General features: G+C 27.3%; 1 protein-coding gene across 3 annotated transcripts in view; it reads right to left on the reverse strand.

Moving 5' to 3' along the window:
• The window catches only part of Egfr (epidermal growth factor receptor), a 152,293-nt gene that overhangs the window by 51,988 nt on the left and 79,443 nt on the right, over positions 1-20,862 (reverse strand). The window contains exon 1 of one of the 3 annotated variants that reach the window (XM_016060581.4): positions 6,527-6,808. The exons of 1 other annotated variant lie outside the window; for it this stretch is intronic. The gene's annotated coding sequence lies outside the window, so the exon portion shown is untranslated. Of the gene's footprint in view, positions 1-6,526; positions 6,809-20,862 lie in introns of those variants that run through there. One more of the 3 variants, XM_071182234.1, reaches the window with a different exon arrangement.

Genomic DNA, 20,862 nt, shown 5'->3' on the forward strand with positions numbered 1-20,862 from the left:
TTTACAATTTCGCAAATACGGACCTTTAAAAAAAATGTCTGAAATAACCCAATGTTTTCACTACAGCGCGAGAACGCGAGAATCTCGCATATTTTTTTCTTTTCTCGCAATGAAAAATTATTACCGCGAGAAATTCGCGCATTCTATAAATCAATTTCAAAATTCGCCCATTTCTCGCATTTTGGAAAAAGCTTCGAATTACGCCATTTAGAATAAAATCCGTTTCACTTTTCTTCCTGGATCTTACATTATTTTCAACATCTGCCCCATTATCTAGCCTTCCTATTTACCAGCATTGTTCAGAAACTTTTCGAACAGAACACAACCACGGAACCCCTTTCAGAACACATTTCTCTGCAACCACGTGTTTACCGTAGGTAAGGTTTCTTCATGTAAGACGTTCAAATTTTTTATGCACTTATGTAAGATGGACAAATACCTTGTAAAGGCAAAATCTTCAATGATGATGCACCAAAAATATTCAATGCTTTAAAAAATAGAAGACGTTAAAATGTATTATAATTAAAGAAATGATTTTTTTTCAAGAGTTTTTGTGTTTTTTTAGTTTTTAGAAATCTCACTTAACTTTTTGAAATCTCACCCTGTTTTTGAGAAAGGGTGAGAAATTCTCACCCATTTTTTTTCTATGATGAAAACACTACCCTCATAATATAAGCTTACAAACATGGTCAATAGCTTATTTAACTGACCTAAACACAATTCTGAACCCACTTTTAAAGCACTTGGCTTGTCCGAAATCCACAATAATTTTTCTGGTGCCAGAAATATTTCATCTATAACTCGAGTAAGCAAAAAATTATTGGTTGGACACTCGAAAAAGTAGTCTGGCTCGAGCTTACCAGAGCCCTTAAACTACTTTTAACCGATAGTCCCGATTGTCGGGCTCATTCCGTCTCATCTCAACTAGAGATTTCAAATAAGCTTAGCTAATCTGCAAAAAGTTTACATTAGACCCACAATCATATAAGCTAGGATTCCAGATCCAGAAGTAGCTAAACTTATGAAGTGCTGAGCTATCGTACTGTTTTTAAATCCCACTGTGAACTACTAACTAAAAAAAACTCTACTAACTTTACGCAAAACTGATAACTAAACGCATTTTATAACTGTATGCAAAGATTTTTTTTGATTCGCATAATTAGTTTCGGAGCTCTGATGAAATACGCATCACTTTGGACCGCTCTCCTCACCCAACTTCTGGGATCATATTTCAACCCCTATATTTCAGTACATAGAAATCTAAATCCGTCTTGGAAAGGTATTTTTCAGAGAAAGCACGTTTTGGTGTCTGATTTCGTAACTTAAAATATCGTCTGTTCTAATTAGCATATTTGAGGTCACTTCTTCGAACCCCTTCTAAAGGTTCAGTCTTAATGCGTGAAAGTCTGATCATTAGGGGGGATACATTAACGGGTTAGTTTTTTTCGGTTATGCTTTTTTTTTTTATAAAAAATCGGGGCACTTTTGTTACATAAAAAAGGAACATTTGTGATAAACAGTGAATCATTTTTTTTACTACATTTTGATTATTAGATTAAAAGTTATTCAGGGTTTTCCGGTTTTCCCCCCGAACTGTACATATAATGTTTATAACAGTCGATCAAAAAGCTATCATCTGGTTTTCATACTTCGAAAAAGATTCATGTGCAAAAAAAAAGAGCAGAGAGAAAAAGGATAACATTCATTAATTCTGAAAACCATAAGCTTTATTTTTCTATAAGTAAAGCGCAACTAGGGTTACAGTACAAAAGTCAAGTCAATTTATAGTTTAAACACAAGGCAAAACAGCTTATAAAACAAAAATTAAGTTAATTGGGAAGTTTTTTTACATAATTAACATAATACTGTATTTGTTTTTCGTCTTTTTAAAAAAATCAAAAAAAGAACCATGATTTTTTTTCGACTTTTTTTTTATTTAAAAAGTCTCCAATTTATAAACATATACTAAACATAAATATTCAGAGAGATTTAATTCTAAATTTATGAATATAATGTTCAGCATATTTAATTGTTTTGTCTAGTATGTAAAATGGATTAAAAGGCACTTTATTAATTATATTCCAGGAAAGTTAACTATTTGTATGCAACGCAAATTGTATTTTTCACATCTTAACGCAGAGATACGTTTTTACATGGAATCGAACAAAGAAAATATACCAGGAAAATCATTTTCCTCCAGTAAGTTAAATATATAGTTTACATCTATTCTTATTACAATGGCAAATTATTATCCAAAACTATTTTTTCATTATTCGCTATTATTTACTTTAAATACTTGTCAAAGTATTTATAGTTATGTATTAAATAATTAAGTTTCAAAAAATGTTCTGCATTGTGATGCCATGTTTTTCTAATACGTTTTTGAAAATTGTAAAAATTAACATCTTAGTTTAATTGAACCAGCCAATATGTTTTGAAAATTCAGAAAACGTATTTCAACATACTTAAACTCTAGTTATCTTTAGCTTTGACAATAAAGATCTTTTAAAACTTTTTATTTCTTTTAGCACTAAGAAATATTTCTTTCCAATATTTCTCATTGACTAATATTTTAAAAAGGTTATCTTTCAAAGAAAAAAATAATAATTAATATTTATTCTTCCCCATTTTTATTCAATTGTTTTTTAAATTTTTGCCCAACACAAATTATCTCCTGATTTTTTTTTCTGACTATTCTATAAACAGTTTGAACTTGAAGAAAAAAAATTTAAAACCTACTCACATATAAACATATAAAAATAAACCTGTTATGCAGAAAAATGAATGAGATATAGATCAAAGTATTAAGTTTTATGTAATAGCAAGCTAGTTAACATAGGTATCGCCATATTTATGCATATCATGCATTACGAGGTTTGAATTCATTAGTTGATTTTAAAATTTAGAACTAATAATGTATCTATTTTGAGAGATAAAATTAACCGGAAATTTATTCAGTTATATATGGTCGAATTATCCATGTTAAAATGTAAGCAATTTGCAGATTTTTTTGTGAATTTTTGAGGAATTCTGAATGTTTCATGTAATTTAATTATCAGGGGTCTGTCCAGACATTTTGTGAAAGGTCCGTTTTTCGTGAAATTGTGAAAAAATTACTCACATTCTTTCAACCAGGGTCCGCTTTTATGAATTTGTGCAAATAGGGTCCGTTATTGCAAAAAAAAACTTTTTCAGAGTTTTTAAATTGTAAAGACATACAAGATTATGCTCAACACTGTAAAATTATAATTAAAAAAATTAAATTTTAAAAAATAAACAACAATTGCTGCTTTTAAATTAGAGATGCAACATACAAATATTTGGTATTTAGCCTATACTGCTGAACGCAGAATATTAATTTCGGACGAATAATGGAAGAATCGTCTGCCGAAGACAAAACTTTATTCGTTTACATCCATCTTTCTTGTTTTCTGCCCTGGAAAGGGTTTATTTGATTAACAAAATAATAATGAAGATAAACAAATTTGTGAAGGGTCCGATTAAAAGAAAAATCATTTTGTGAAGGGTCCGTTTTTAAGAAAAAATATTTTGTGAAGGGTCCGTTTTTATGAAAAGATATTTTGTGAAGGGTCCGTTTTCTAAACAGACCCCTGATTATACTTACTCAAATAAAATGCACGCATAAATAATATTACGCTCAGAATCGGATTTAAAAAAATATTTATATTGATTACATCATGGATAAGAAATAGCCCTAACTTTCTATGAAACTATAGGAGTATTTATACCATTTTATGAAACTTAATGATTCACTATAGGCATATCATGAAGATTTGAAATGATATACGAGTTCGAAAATTCCATTAAAATTCATTTTATCATAATATTTCCACGATTAATCTAGAATACAAGTTTAAAAAAGAAGATTAAACAGTATTTTATTAACTAATATTCTGATTAATAATCTTTTAGACGCAATAAATCTCCAAGGAAATTTCTAGAAAAGGATACTTTTCCGTATAAATAACGACGCATTTTAATAATGAGTAAAAGTTTGTTATTCATGAAGATTGATGCGTCTCAATATTTTTCTATTAATAAACGTAACCTATATGAATGAATTTGCAATATTTCGCTCTTTAAAAGTAAGTACTTAACTGCTTTATATTTATTTACACGTTCTTGTGATTCACTAAATTTTCCGTATACTTCTAAGCATATCATTAAACGCTTTTGGCATTATTATTTTTTGAAATTATGTAGAAGACACAAAATATATATCCCTGGATTTGAAATTGGGCTAACTGAAAAAAAAGTATGATCAAAACTTCCAGAATATGGAGAATTTTACCGTGTTTCACTATGGTGAACACCGAAAAACTCGTTATTATTATCAATGCGCTTTGGTAATGATTTTGGTAAAATTTACAATAACATATGGTTTTAGAATATGAGATAAAATTCTTTAAATGGGGGAAAATTTAGTAATTTTATCCTGATGACTTAGACCTTGGCATAAAAACAATTTTTTGGATTGAATTTAGATTTCAGTTAAGTATTATTGGTTAAGTTCGCTGTAACAAAAACTATAATTTTGAAAACCTAAAACATCCGGTAAACCGTTGGTCGAAGGTTAAAAACATGGTAACATTTAGCGTATTTCTAGCGTATTTCTACACCAAAAACTTCGATAATTTTTACCGAAGTTATTTGGTATCGATTTTGGTAGTATTAACAAAATATGGTTTGTAAAAACATGCGATTAAATTTGGCAAAATTTGTTAATTTTATCTTGCTTCTTTAGAACATGGAACAAAAACCATTTATACACTTAAATTCACTTTTTTAATTTTGTATTTTTTACGAAATGCGTGGTAATAAGAACTATAATTTTGAAAACCAAAACTGAGCTGTTGCCATATGAACGGAAAAATTATCAAATGAATGGTTAAATACCGTATATTATGGTTTTATTAATAGAATCATGTTGTTTTTTTAACCAAAAATGTCATTACCATACAGTAATGTCATTTTACCTAATTTTTTTTTTCTCCGTGTAATTATGAAATATAATTACAAAATATCAGGCATTCTCTCTCTCCCAGTGTTTGCTAAAGTATGTGACATGCTATACATTTTAAATGAATCTAATAAGGATTTAGGTTTGATGTTTAAACAAATAACGTTTAATAAACTTTTCCATGCAATACACTGCAAATGAATACAAGAATTATTTATAGTCAATTTTTTGACAAATAGCAAATTTCGCATGTTACAAACGAATATAATAAAGAAATAGAATTAATCGTTTAACAAATCCCCATTTTCCAACATTTTTTTAAGATTTGATATGTTATACAATTTAAATGAATTTATTCAACGATATAAAAATTTTATTTCAACAGACCATACCGGACTTACCTAAACTGAATACAATTTAAAAGTATTAAATTAAGTACTTTAAGAATTAATTATATTATTATAATAATTTGTGAAATTATCTCTTAATTTAAATTCTGATGGAGAATTCTAAGTACTGATTTTAGATACCTATATCTTTATTTAGGCTCTAATTTAACATTAAATGCTATATTTGCTGAGATTAGTAAGATGTATGCATTTATCCAAATTATTCTTAATACTGTAATTTTGCAAGCAAAAATAGTTAACATTTGTTATAAACATTAATAAAATTACACAAATTATCACTCAACCAAAACAATTGAATGTATAATAAATAGCTCATAAAACGTGATTAGAAGTTTAAATTAAAGCAAATTTGCAAACTAAAGAAACAATAACTTAAGAGCAAATTAATCGACTTCTATAGCATGAGAATTCGAATGAATTATTCTAAATTAATGTAATAACTAATAATATCAAAAACTAAAACTCCAGTGCAATATCTGGAAATCTCAGAAACCAAATAAGTAAGTCCATAAACAAATCAATAGTATGGAAATAGAGTCCATAAATTTGAAACAATCGGCAAAGAAAGAAGGCAGCTTTTAGATGTATAAGATTCCTTTTAAATTTAAGAAAGAATATAAAAAATCAATACATATGCATTCAAATAACTTATACACTTAATTAGCACTGAACTTAATAAAATAACACTTGGTAATAATTTAACACAAAAACCACTTTAATAATTTAATGCAATTGGAAAAAGTATATTAATTTTTTATTAAAATGCGTCCTCTGCTGTTCCTACTGAAAAGCAGGGAAGCTAAATTATTATTCCTGCATTGATTAGTTCAAATTTAATATCATAATTAAACATTTATGAATTAATTTTTTACTATAACAACTCATTTACTGATACAATTCATTTTTTTATATTTTAATTAATTTATTATAGTAATTAAGGTAAATTAAATCACTATACAAGCATAAATGCATTATTATCAACTGTCATATCATGAATGAATAAATGTAATTAACTTGTGAATTAATGTTATTATATTCGATTTGTTATTTATTAATACATTTTTCATTTTTAAATAAAAATATATACTCTAAAATTAAAAATTCAGAAGCAATACGTGGAGAAAAAAAAACGTACCTGAAATATTTTGTTTGTTTACATTCCGAAGAAAAGAAATGTGTTTTCGCCTTGTTTACTTGACATGGATGTATCCTTTTAATTTAAAATTATAATTTCAACACTCATTGCGCGTAAAATTTTTTATTGCACAATAGTAAAATGCAGGCAAGTTTTCCTCTTCCTTTTGTTTACATTGATGCTTTACTTGGCGTAATAATTATAGATGATCCAACTTTGGAATATCTGGACCGAAAGCTTAGAGGTATCCCGCGCAAGGATAGAACTTCGTGAACTAGTTTTGCTTGGGGCGAGTCAGGTGTGTTTTTCGAGTTGGCTTGCCACATTTGGCGATAATAATAACGCTTTTGGCTGAGGTATTAGGATCTTCGCGATGTTACGAATTCTTAAATTTGCCCACCTTCAAATCATAAAAAGGATGAAAAAGATGTAATAGAGATTTTTAGATTATAAGATTATATTCTAATTGTTTTGATAAAAAACTTCTTTAATTAACGATTGTATAATGCAGGATTTTTTTTTGAGGAAAGATGAATCCTGAAAATTATGTTATTTAATCTTAAAAAAATATGTAATTTACGGATAATTGAATTTAAAATTGCTATTTAAAGAGACGGATAAGTTAATTGAAGACACTTAAAATTACAGACGTTAATTGAATAATGAATGTTTTTAGTGGGAATAAACTCTTAAAATTACACTTTAACTAATTTAGTTAACAATAGATAGTTTATAAATTATTGAATTTACAATCGCTATTTCAAGATAGGAAAATGAAAAGAAATATTTCGATAATAAATTGATATATGTAGTTCGAATAAACTTTAAAATCATATTTTAATTATGATATTATGATATATTTTAATTATGTTATTATGAGCTATTACCTTTACAATTGCCACTCCTCAATTATGATGCGGAAATGAGAGGATTAAAGAATGCTGTGTATAGTATAGATACATCCTTAAAATTATATTTTAATCAATTTAATAAACAATAGATAATTTAAAGATTATTAAATTTACATTGACAATTACCTTTCTCAAAAACGTTAAGAAACGAAGTGGATTAAAGAATGCGGATATTTTTATTCTAGATCATAATTTTTCAGCTTGGGTGCTACTGCCTCCCCCCCCCCAATGGAATACGAGGACCTTTAGGGGAGTTCTAACGATTTCAAGTAAACTATAAATGAAATTATTAAGTTACGCGTTAAAAATTAGAATTTTTTCAGTTTATCAAAATTGTTTAAATTTTTAATTCTGCATTTGTTATTAAAGCATTTATGTTTGTTTTTTTTTTTTTCAATATTTCTTAATTAAATTAATAAACAATTTCAAACCTACATTATTAAATTTATAATTTCCACTTCTATCATAAAATAATTAAAGTTATCTACTGTACAATGCAAAAACTTTTGCCTTAATAAATCCGTAATTTATTTGTTTTTAATAATTTTGAACTAAATAATATTAAAATTCGTAAATTTATGATTAAGGTCTAATAACATTTAAATTTAATATTTCAATGTATGACAGTTTTATCAATTAATGCTTATATAATTGTCAGTTTTACACTATAGGGGGGAAAGGTAAATAGGGAAACGCAATTCATTTTTTAAAATAAAACACACAAACAGGTTTTGCTTAACAAATGCAGATAAAAATTTTTTGCAGGCTTTAATGAATACAAATAATGGAAATATTAGAACTATTTTTTCATTTCATAAAAAATAACCTATAAATATTTAAATCTATACCAAGATTGAGAAAAATTTAAAAAAAATAAAAATACTATTTCGGAATGTAGTCTCTGTCTGTTGATGACAATATCATTTGAGGAATATTGAATGATATTGTAAGGTGTCTTAAGGAGAGATCCGGAATTTAAAAACAAAGTTATAACCATATGCACTTATATTCCCTAAAGTAAAGCCTTGTGCTTCAGGGGTCAATGACGACAAAGCGGTTAAAGCAAAATAATTGCAAATATTTAAAAAAAAAAAAAAGGGTCCCTATAATGTTTGCATATCGCGTATGTTTTCTTTAATTATAAAAAATACTAATAGAATTTTATGTTAAAGAGTATTATATAAAAATAAAAAGAAAATAACTAATATTTAACAAAAAAATATTCTATTCATAAAAGTATCGTATTTAAAAGTATCCTAAGTACTTTCCACCCGTTACGTGTTCCAATAAATTTGTATGGAATTTTCAGTGCTCAGCACTACTTTTTAATAGATTATTAGAAGAAATATATTTTTTTTACAAGAAAGTAAACTTAAATTGCAAAAATAATAAAATTAAAAAAAATATCTTACTTATAAAAGTATCCTGTTTAAAAGTATCCTATAAACTTTTCAACCGTTACGAGTCGGAGTAAATTTGTATGCAATTTTCACTACAGAGCACTACTTATTAATAAAATACTATGAAGAGAAATAGGTTATTGTTGCAAGAAAGTAAATTTAAGTTGAAGTAAAGCTAGAATATTAGGCAGAAAAATCAGAGAATTTAAAAATAAAAAATAAAAATAGAAAATTGAAGACAAAAACACAACGTAAATTTGAGTATTTATAACGTCAAATTTGCGCATTTAAAAAATCACAGTGCGTCACTGAAAAAAATTAGCCTAAACACCTGTTGTTTTCACTAAATTTATTTCACAATATTTCACCTATAAAAATTGTAAAAATGTAGCAAATAACAGTTCATTATCATAAACATCAGACATTTAGTATAAAACATTACGCATTTCAGATTTCTTTATCAAATTTCAAGAAACGGAGATAAACAAAAACGTCCTTTCATTGATTACCATTTCATTTTTATATAAACATATTTGTACTTACATATAACTAAGCAAGAGACATTACCAATGAAATTTCGCTTCTACACGGAAAATAAAATTCTGTTAAATTATCATACAGTATAATAATGGTATTTCTGGTTTAAAAAAAATCTTAAAAAAAACACAATTCTGGTAAATAAGACCAAAATATTCGGTATTTAAATCATGGTAATTTTTCAGTTCGTAATGGTCACGGTTTATCGGAAATTCTTGTTTTCGAAATTATAGTTCTTATTACCGCACTAAAAAACTCATAACTGAAAAGCAAATTTAATCAAATAATTGATTTTTATGCCATACGCTACGATATCATGAAAAAATTACTAAATTTTACCTCATTTATCAAATTTAATCAAATATTCTAAAACTTTTTTTTATTTTTTATTTCATTTAAATCATTACAAATTTGCTTCGGTAAAAAATTACCGAGCTCTTAGGTGTTCCCATAGAGTCAGAAAAACGGTAAATTTTACCTCATTCTGGTAGTTTTGACCATACCTACTTTATCAGTGATATGATATTGTAACTCTAAAAATAATTTCGTGATTCAAATGTTATAAGTGTGCTAATTTATATTTATTTTATTTGCTAAATACCATTCAAATTTGCTCCAACAACAGTTCATATGGTTCTCATATCATCAAATTCATCATAATACCGGTACCTTAATAGGGAGCAAAGTTAAACCATATCACCATACTTCATAAACTTGATAACATGATACTATGGTGTATCATTTTCAACTTAATAATACTATCCATTAACTTCTTAGACTTGATGACATGATGCTATGGTGTAACATTTTTAACTTAATAATACTATACATTGACTTGATAACACGATACTATGGTGTAACTTCTTCAACTTGATAAGACGATACTATGGTGTAACTTTTTAAACTTAACAACAACGATACTATTGTTCAAATTAATCGGAAAATTGTTCAATTCAACACCTTACTAACAATACAGCAAATTTGTGTTGCATTCTAGTTCAAAGTGTCTATAGTATGGCTCCAACGTAGTACCAGCGTTTTTGAGAGAATAATAAAGAAGTAATAAATTTACACGCTAGCGAAAGTTTAAGATTAATTTACCTCTCAAATTTTTTATGCATGGAGTACCATAGCAATTAATAAACCGATATAAAAATAATATTTAAAATTTTATATTTAGATGATTGCCTAACGTTCTTCGCGCAAAAAGGCGTAATATCTTATCAGTTCTTCTTATCAGTTTTCGTACCTAAAGTTGGAATTATTATTTGCTTAAGTTCTGCTATCATTAAATATTAAGTAACTAGCTAATATCACCCGTCCCGATCAATCTACATTTTCTTGTGTAGTTTTTATTCTTTTTTCTTTTTATTTGCTTGACACTCAGACACTTTAAAAACAAGCAGTCTGGATATATACGGAGCGTGGTATTTTAAAAAATTACGGAAATTTCTTTTAAGAATTCTGTACTTCGAGAAAAAATTGTTTGCAAGTTGAATCAAATTATCCTGCATATTGATCATTCCTGCAACTGATTCCACGATTCTACAATTAAACGTGAACCTTGGAAAGAAACAGCTAACACTTAATTAATATATCAGGAAATGTTCACACTTCGCTGAAAATGAAGTGTCTTCTGCTGATTAAGCGCCCAATCATTTTAAAAATATAAACAAGTTGTTGCAAATTGAATCAAATAACCATGCAAATTGATCATTCCTTGACTCATTAACCGATTTTATTATGTAATTTAAATTGAATCTTAGTTCATTTTGGCACTTTATTAGATTTCAGCAATAATTTTCGGAAAATATATTATCTTGCGTTAGTTTGGTTTTAAGTTTTTAAAAATATAAATAAATTAATTGTTGCATATTGAACTTAATTATTGTGCAAGTTGATCACTCCTTAAACCCATTAACAACAATAAGCCAATTAACAACAACTATCCTGAAACTGTTCCATGTTATCCAATAATCATCATAAACAAAATCATTTTGATACACAAAGATGATCAATTTCAGGGGCCTACAAAAGCAATCACCATGTTGCCAAAAAATTGTAACTGGCACCCAGTTTACCTGATTTATATATTATCCGAAAATTTTTTCAGAAAATCTAAATATTTCTACACATCCAATATATGAAATTTCTGACCAGACTGTCGGTATTCGTCTTTAAAAACTAAAAATTATATTTGAATATTATGTTGATACATGATGTAATTTTATCATGCGTTGTCTGTGCATAACAATTATTTACCATACATCTGAACACGTTTTTTTTTTATATAGTGTTAATTAAAAATGATTTCATAAAAATAAAAAGCTGTTTTCTTCTTTCTATTTCATGACAAGCCGGCTCCTGCACTGTAAAAAATTCCAGATTAAATTACGGTATAAAGTACTGGCACTTTGGGTGCATCATCTGTAAAATCCATTTTACCGTAAAATATTATACCGTAATTTTTACAATAATATTTATTTTATTAGAGTGATTCAGGGATTTTACGGAAATGAATTACTGAGAAAATTACTGTGTATCAAATTTTTTGTTCCTCGACATGTTTCGGTAAAAATGGATTCTGTGGTAAAAAATACCGGACCCCTGAGTGCCGGTACTTCTTACCGCAATTTTTTACAATGTAGAAAATTTCAACTTTAATAGAATCTCTGTCAAGATTGACGTCGGTCTAAGAGTTATTCATTTGTAATAGAACAAACGGAGCTTGCTTTTTAAAATTAACTAAGAATTTTTTGCGTAAAAAAATAAGAAAGAAAGCTGGATAATATCACATTAGTTCTGTACGTAACAAACTGAAACTGATAATACAATTAAAATTTCATTTTCGCTTTATTTGTCGGATGAAGCATGAATACTCTAATTAATATTCACTGAAAAGTCTATGATTCTTATTAATTGGCTTAACAATTAATTTCCTTCAATCGTTCTTAATCCTCATCAATTTAAAATTCATATAAACCTCAACAACAACATAATATAGTAGAAATGGAAGCTAAAATAATTTTTTAAGTCACAAACTCGCAATATCTGCCAACATCAAGCAACTTGGGGCACAAAAGGGATTCCTAGAATTCTCTTTTCTTGTTCTGTCTTCCAGAAACCTGAAGAATTAGCTTCTTTTCTACCTTTTTTGACAGGTAAAAAGGGGAACAGGGGTAGAGAATAGAAGACTTTCTACTAGAAAGACGTTGTTTTTACAGATTTCGCAAGAAAAGAAGATTTAATCGTCTGCAAATCGAAAGAAAGAAAGGCATTCTTTTGGATTTTTACCTTAATGGCACCAATTTAATTAAATTGGTGGGAAAAATGAAGAAACAAAGGTAATATAACTTTAAATATTATAATAGAGATTGGTCTGAAAAGAAAACAATTATGTTGAACCTTTCGAACGATTTTAATTGGTTTCGTTTCATTCTTCACTTTTGAAACAAAAAGACAGAAAAAGAAAAATTTATCAAGATATTGATAGAAATAATAAAGAATAAATGAATAAAAATATCGAATAAATGAATAAAAATATGAATATTAAAATGAATAAAAATATCGAATAAATGAATATCCTCTCTAATATGCATTATTCGAGAGGATAAAATTAGTTTCCTTGTTTCCTAAAAAGTTAGTGTCCTAATTAAACTTACTACTACCAATTCAAAAATGATTACTGCCCTAAAAAAAGTCATATGCCTTTGCAAGTCCTCTGGTCCTTCCACGAAAAACTATAGAGCAGTGTTCCCCATCCTTTAGTTCGCGGACCGGTACCGGTCTATGGATCAAATGGTACCGGGCCGCCCACTTCATTGAAACTGAATTTAAATTCCTAGGTTTATACCAAAAATTAAAAATATCTGTGTTCCATTAAAATTTTATTTATTTAAAAAAAAGGGGGCTCCCGAAGGTAGAGACATAAATTTTTTGACATTTCAAAACGATTACCCCCAGTTGGAACCGTCTCATTGCAAAGAAACAAGCTCAGGGTTCTCATTGATTTAACGTTCTAGTAAATTGAAACGTCAAATCACTATTTATTTTTTGGTGCAACTGTATTTTATTATGAAGGCATGTTTAAATACAATTGAATTAAAATTAATAAATCAAAATAATCTAAAATATAAACAATCAACGTCCCCACCCCCTCCAACGGTACGCGGTAAAATTATCAAACGTTGACAGGTCCGCGATGATAAAAAAATTGGGGAACACTGCTATAGAGCAACGGTTCCTATTTTTTTCTTTCGCCTTTGAAACCCTAAATCAGGTATGCACAACCTATAACCTGTGGGTCAAAACTGATCCCCTAAACCTTTTAACTTGACCCTTGAACTGTCTAAAATATTTATAAAACTATTAAAGAAAAAGACTGACAAATTTAATTTACGGGCTTTCTCAAAGAATCAGAATGTGAAACATTAGCTTCAAATATGAAAGTTCCATTTATGCAATGGGATCGAAGTTTGTAGTCAAATAAATTTAATTATAAACTAATTAAAAGAGGAGAAAAGAAAATTACGCAAGTAGATAAGAATGAATAAATAAATAATTTTAAAATTCTAGTAACCGCCATCACGTTAATGTAATACTGTTCCGAATTATAAGATGAATGTAAATTTAAGTATCTTTTTTGTTATATGCCAATGCCTTTATAAATTTACCACAATTTCATCTAAGTATAATTGTTTAATTTTTGTTCACATTAATTATTTTTGTTATCTGCACAGAAGCTAAAAATCAATTACACACTTGTAACTTATTCAAATAAATTTCAAATAAAATCTAAGTATTTCTAGCATTTTTATAATTACAGCATTATGATAATGCCCCCCCCCCCCCACCGACTCTATATTCTGTGCTTCCCTTCCCTAAATGATCGCCCTTCTTAGGCGAACCCCAACTTCATAGATTAAGTTCATAAGCTATTTTGAACATATTAACCAAAGAAAGACTACTAATTGTTTTAAAAATAGTTGATGTAAAGAAAGAAATTTTTTCTCAAATTTAGATTTTATGCGAACAGTTTCGTATGCCTCGAGAGGCACCTTGTCTAGTTCTGAACTAGTTTTCATCATATACATATTCTGAAAATAAAGTTGAATTATAATTTTAAAATTTAAAAGAAAAAACTGTTTTAAAAGTTGGGAAAAAGTTCGATGGGAAATATTGTAATTTTTTTATTATTAGGGGTCAATGTAGTTCAAAAAGCAAATTTTTAAAAATTATCGAACTTGTCTTTGCGAGAAAACATGCATAAAAAATTAAATTCTTTAGTTCAAAACACGTGTGTTAAAATCATAAGCACCCATGAAAAATTTTAGACATTTATTTTAAAAACAACATGAGATATCGTGTTTAAGGTGGTGTAAAATGTGAAAAAGTCTGATTTTGAGATAAACGAAAGATCATTTGTCTATCCACTGTTATCACTTGCGCAAAAACTGCTATAACTTTGTAAATAATTGGAGAACGAACAAAAGTAAAGTATTTTTGTACTCCTCCCACTCTTGTATTAATATATTTTGCTTTGGTTATATTGATATAATATTAGAAAGCACTCTGAACTGCGGTTGTAATCGTATAAGCTAAGACAAGATTATATCTTTTTATTATTTTATTTTTGGACTTTTTAATTGTTGTTTTTTAAATATTTAAAATAACTTCGTTATTTTTTTGGTAATTTTTCTTTTTATCCCTTTTAATTATTTATTTGTTTTTTTCGTATTTTTATCTTATATGACTTCTTTGTATTTTCAGCTTCTGCGCAGTTAATAAAACTTATTATATTCACACGAATTCTAAATTTATAATAAACTCAATTTCGAAAATTTGCCCAAAATCATTTTTTTTTTTTTTGCACTAGTAAGATACTTTAAATAATGTCCCGTACAGTGCAAATGGTAACAAAACAGAAATATTAAAAAATATATAGATAAAAAATTGCACATTAATTTTTTAGTGGTAGTAAAAATCGCTCTTTGTACAAGACCGTTTTAATCATACATATTGCAAAGGAAAAAAAAATTAATGTGACAAAAAAATTTATTTATTCCATGAAGGCAGGTGTTTTAATTTGATTTAGCTATTTGATGACGCAGTGTTTTTAAAACCAGTAATTCAAATCGATGTCCAGATATTTTTATAGTAACCCAACGCTCGCTATTCGTGTTATTGAAAAAATCAAGGAGAGACTGCAAAGTAAGCATTTAAAAAACCTACACTAGATCAGCAAGTTGAAATGTTATTTGAAAACTGACTTTGATGTTAATAGATGATGCACATTAGAAATTCTGATATTAAATCAAGGGGGATCATTTTTTTGAGTAAACGGGAAAAAAACGCATTGAATACTACAGCCTTGAAATAATAGAAAAGGGGGAAAAACTCACTTCAGCTAATATATGAAATTAACGTCTGATTCGATTCAGCCCGTTGAGCTCGAATTATATGTTTAATAATAATGTGATTAGATATTTATATAATTAAATAATGTTCAAGGAATAATTTTAAGTTTGTGTAAAGGAACTGGAATGTGAAACTCTATAATATTTGACAAAGTGTTTAGAAACCACCAACTTCAAATTAAACTTTATATAAATTTATTAAAAAAAGTAATAACATTCGAATAAATGTTTAATTACATTAAATTATTGTTTTACGGCTCGAATCAAGTCTGTCATTAAAGCCATGTAATTATCAAAGCAGTGCTTTTTTCCGATGCTTTTTATGCTCTCCGATGCTTTTTCTTCTTTTTTCCGATGCTTTTTATGCTTTCCGATGCTTTTTTTTTTTGCTTTTCCGATGTACTTTTTTAGGGGCGAGGGGAGACTTTGTTTCAAGATTCGTTTTTTGTGAAAGGAGATTAAAAATATTTTCTTTTTCCTTTTAATCATTATTATAATTATTTATTCATTAAGCTAAAGCATATCAAAAAGCTTTTTAAAAAAAGATTAACAGAGACAATCATAAAATTTCGGATAAAAAAATTTTTTTAAAATAAAATAAAATAAAAAAATCTTTTTTTTAATTGTTTACTTTTTAAACACTTTTTTTTAAATTGTATACTTTTGAAAAAAACATTTTTTTTTTAAATTCTATAATTATTTTTAATTGCTTACATTCAAAACCTTAGTTCCCCAACGTAAGCGCATCAGCCTCCCCCCGGGGCCCTTAAGCTTTCTAGGTGTCGTGGCAAAAAATAGAATTGAATTTAATAAACTTTTCAACCTTTTTTTTTTTTTTTTTTTTTTTTTTTTTTACAAAATTCTTCTTTTGATCTTTATGAAATACATTTTACTGTCAATAATAAAATTAAATGTGTGGCTCCAATTAAAAAATGTAATCATTTATGCCTATTTCAAAAAAAGTTGTTTCAAACAAAAAGTAAATTGTTTAATTAATAGGAAGAGGAGAAGTCAAAAGAAAATTAATAATAAAATATTAAACCAGACTTACAAAAAGATCAAATAATTAGTGAAAGGAAATTAAGATAGCATTTCAAAAACAATTCTGTGTTTATACGAATTTATTTACAGATCCATAAAGTAGCTAATTAAAATTCTTAAATCAGTGAAACTCTTTTAAAGAATAGGCAAATAAAAAAGATTGTGAATAAAAACAAATTCTAATTTATCATTGTTTTAAACATCAAGGGATGGGAAATGGAGACGATGTCTAAATTGCGTTACTGAGTGATTGATAAAAAATGTTTAATGATGTCAATCTGAAATGTCAAAGTAATGAATTAAATTTAATTTTTGAAAAATTAAATAGTCTTATAGTGGGAAAACTTGTTTTATTTAAACGAAATCAAAGACAGTAGTGAGTTCAGACATTTTCTAAATGAATTATCGGTCTGTATTGGTAAGGAAGATTTAAATATTATTGTAAACATTTGGATGCCCTTCATATAATAGATTTCAATTGCTTACTTCTATACACAAAAAAGTTTGTAGGCTTTCAAAAGGTATTAATCTGAGTTGATTTTTTAATCTCTTCGACTCAGTTCTAGAGTTCTACTATAACAGAGTCGATGAATTGAGGGCCGACCTGATTAGCATCCAAAACTGATCTTGCTTATATGTTTAATGATGCCAATCTGAAATTCCAAAGTAATGAGTAAAATTTAATTTTTAAAAATTATTGTGGCCTTAGTGGGAGAACTTCTTTTCTTCAAACGAAATCCAGGAGTGTAGTAGATTACAAAAAGCAAAGGCTATAATTTATTTCGCTCAATTAAGAAAAGAAAAAAATATTTATTAATATCAGAAACCGATTGCAAATAACAATTCCAGGAGATTTACTATTGTTTTGAACAAAATTTTATCTCGATACTATTGACAATCTTTTAAAAATGGACTAGGCTCAATACCTATATTAATTTGTCGTTCCTTCCTTTTTTTTTCTTTAAAAAAAATAAAAAATAAACACTTTAAGAAAATATTAAGTTTAAAATAATTCACTTGATAGATAATTTGTATTTAATTTTCTGGGCATTCCTATCAACATAGAACTAGTTATCGCTGATAGATATTTTGCATTTAACAAAATATGAAACAATCTACTTATATTTAATTATAATTATTTTGTTCTTTCTTTGTTTTGTTAATTTGTTCGAAAGAAGCGATTCGAATAATATGATGTTTTAATTATTACTAGAGTGTTATAACATTGCATTTTCACATATTAATTTTTTACTCATTATGTAATTTGAGAAAACACGTGCTCTTTTGCAAAATTCGGGGTTACAGAAAATAGGTTAAGTGTGATATAAAATATGTTTAGTGTATTCTCAGGATTTTAAAATTATATTTTCATTTTTATTAAATTTTACTTGTGATCATTTTGGTACTTTTAAGATTCACGATACACAAAAAAGTAATTACTTGAAAAATGTTTTTTTTTTTTTTTTTTTTTTTTTTTTACGGTGGTTTAAAAAGGTTAGAATTTATATTCTAATTAATTAAATCATCAACTGTCAATTCTGAGTTAGACTAATATAAATATTACATTAGGAATAACATTAGGAAATTGTATAAAGTAAATTATACTAATCCATATTAATTTTAAAAACCTCAAATCCAAAAAGGGAATGGCACACCAAAGCGCCATTGCTCTTTCTCGCCAAACAAATAAATAAAAAGAGTGGCGAATAAAATGTCAATAAAAGATGGCGCACTTATGAGTGCCTTCGCACGAGACAAAAATCGCGATATTAATTAGGTGGATTGAACAAAATAAAATATTAAACAAATTATATCACTACCAAGCGCGAAAAGAAAGGAACAGAAAAAAACCAGTATCAAGGATAGCAGAACAACTCAGGCGCGACCTTCACTCAAGGGTAGGCCGATAGAATATTCGATTGTATAGATGTAACTTACCCGATATTCCATAGCGGTCATAGGCCTAGATCATAAGAAAACTAAATGGAAGATGCGTGATACTATGTGTGCATTAAAATTCCTTTCGTTCATTTTGTTAGAAATATATATTCTTTTTATTAAAAATATTCACTAAGCTTGCTATTTTCACCACTTCTAGATAATTCTATGGAATTAATATTCAAAATCGTTTTAAAGTTTGTAATAATTCAACACTAAAAGGATACCAATAATCGTAACCTATCATACATTGCCATAGTCATCAAACAGCTAAATCGATTAATCGATACGCCAGAAAAAAGGTATGCAACTAAAGGATAAAATTATCGTTTGCCACTGTCATTTTACGGGATGAATTCAATTAAAAGTTTTGCTGCCATTCTGAAAATCAAAATAAATAAACGAAATTACTATATGTTCCGTTCAAAATAGAACTGGGTGATGTATTGGGATTTATCGCTATTCCTTTAATATCGTGATAACGATAATTTAAATTTAGAAAAACTGTGAATGCAGCTTTTCTATACTTAAAACTTAGAGGAAAATTCTGCATTCATATTTTCTTTCAAATATTTCTTAAAATTAGCTTTTAGAGTTTGCACTACTTATAAATTCTAGCAGTTATAAACGATTCCTTATTTTAATCCAACGTTCATAATTTAAAGCAACAAAACAATTTTGATAATATCATCTATTTACATAATCGTTTGCTTAAAATCCAGTGTTCTTGTTGCCAATTTTAAAATGTTATTTCGTTACAAAATATAACAAATTGGGTATAATATAGCCTACGTCACAGGTTGTGTTGTTCCTACGAAATTTAACCCATGAACGGCATTTTCTGCGAGCCTAACTTCAAGTCACAAATAAACAAACGAAGTGTTCGATCGTTTAAATAGCTGCTCGCCAGATTTTATTGCATTATAAAGAAAAGTTATTGAAACTAAATACAACTAAATAAACAACAACAACTAAAACAAATAACAACAACTACTAATAACAATAACTAAATAAACAACAGCTAAATTCCATTCATTTAGCATTGCGTCATATGTTGTTCCTACTAAATCGAAGTAGTTGTGTTTTTTTCATATTATACCCAATTAGATTTGTTTTAAGCTAGGACTACATATTATGGACTTGTTTTTTGAGTTCTAATTTATAGAAGAACAGCAATCTGTAAGCTGTACATAATTTATAAAACAATAATTATATTTTTGGAGAAATCATAAGTAAGTTGTATTTTTAAAGTTCCGATAATCCGTATTTTTAAATTTAAAGTATATTTTAATTTTGAAACAGACTTAATATTTCTAATTTTATTTCCTGTTAACTGAGTCAAAATAACTTTAAATGCCAAGTATTTTTTTAGGCAGTTCTTTGAAAAAACGGTCAATAATTCAATTATAAAAGTTGAAGTAGCTCAATCGATTCATATTTAGGACATGGCCTCTCGAATTTATTGAAATCGTATTACATAAAAGTAAATTATTAAAAGTTTATTTAACGTTATTGTTTTTAATAACAGAAGTGATGGTTGAAAGCTTTTTTTTAATTGTATTTAATTTCTAAGAATATAAGAAACGAATTGAAATTGTATTTATTTTCAATAGTTAATATTTCTTTAGTAGAAATTAGTTACATAAACCAGTTAGTTGTATTTTGTTTCCAACGACACCATTCTCTATTTTTTATTTTTTTAATTTACATAATAGTTTTTTTTTCCTTCCATAATGCACATTGGTAAAAGAGAAGATGTATTCTTCTGTATTGGTATTCTATTTCTACAATATTTCGTAAATTTTTAGGCAGAAGAAAGACGTAATGAACGTTATAACCTTTTTCCTGCGAATTCCTCTATTGATGATACAAATGATTTTAAATTTTTAATTCGATTTTAACGGAAAAAAATTTTAAATTGTTGTTTTTTTATAAAATTAATAAATTGAATTCGATTTTCCTCAAACTTGAAGGCATTAATACTAAAAATTCATAAAAACATAGGTTATAAACATGAATTTCTTTCAGGCAGAAATGTGAAACTTCTTATAAAACAAAGAGGAAAACTAACTTCAAATTGAAACTTATATCGT

The sequence above is a fragment of the Parasteatoda tepidariorum genome, chromosome 4 (assembly GCF_982258835.1).
Source record: "Parasteatoda tepidariorum strain Cologne lab strain chromosome 4, Ptep-v5.0, whole genome shotgun sequence".
Taxonomy (NCBI): Eukaryota; Metazoa; Arthropoda; class Arachnida; order Araneae; family Theridiidae; genus Parasteatoda; species Parasteatoda tepidariorum.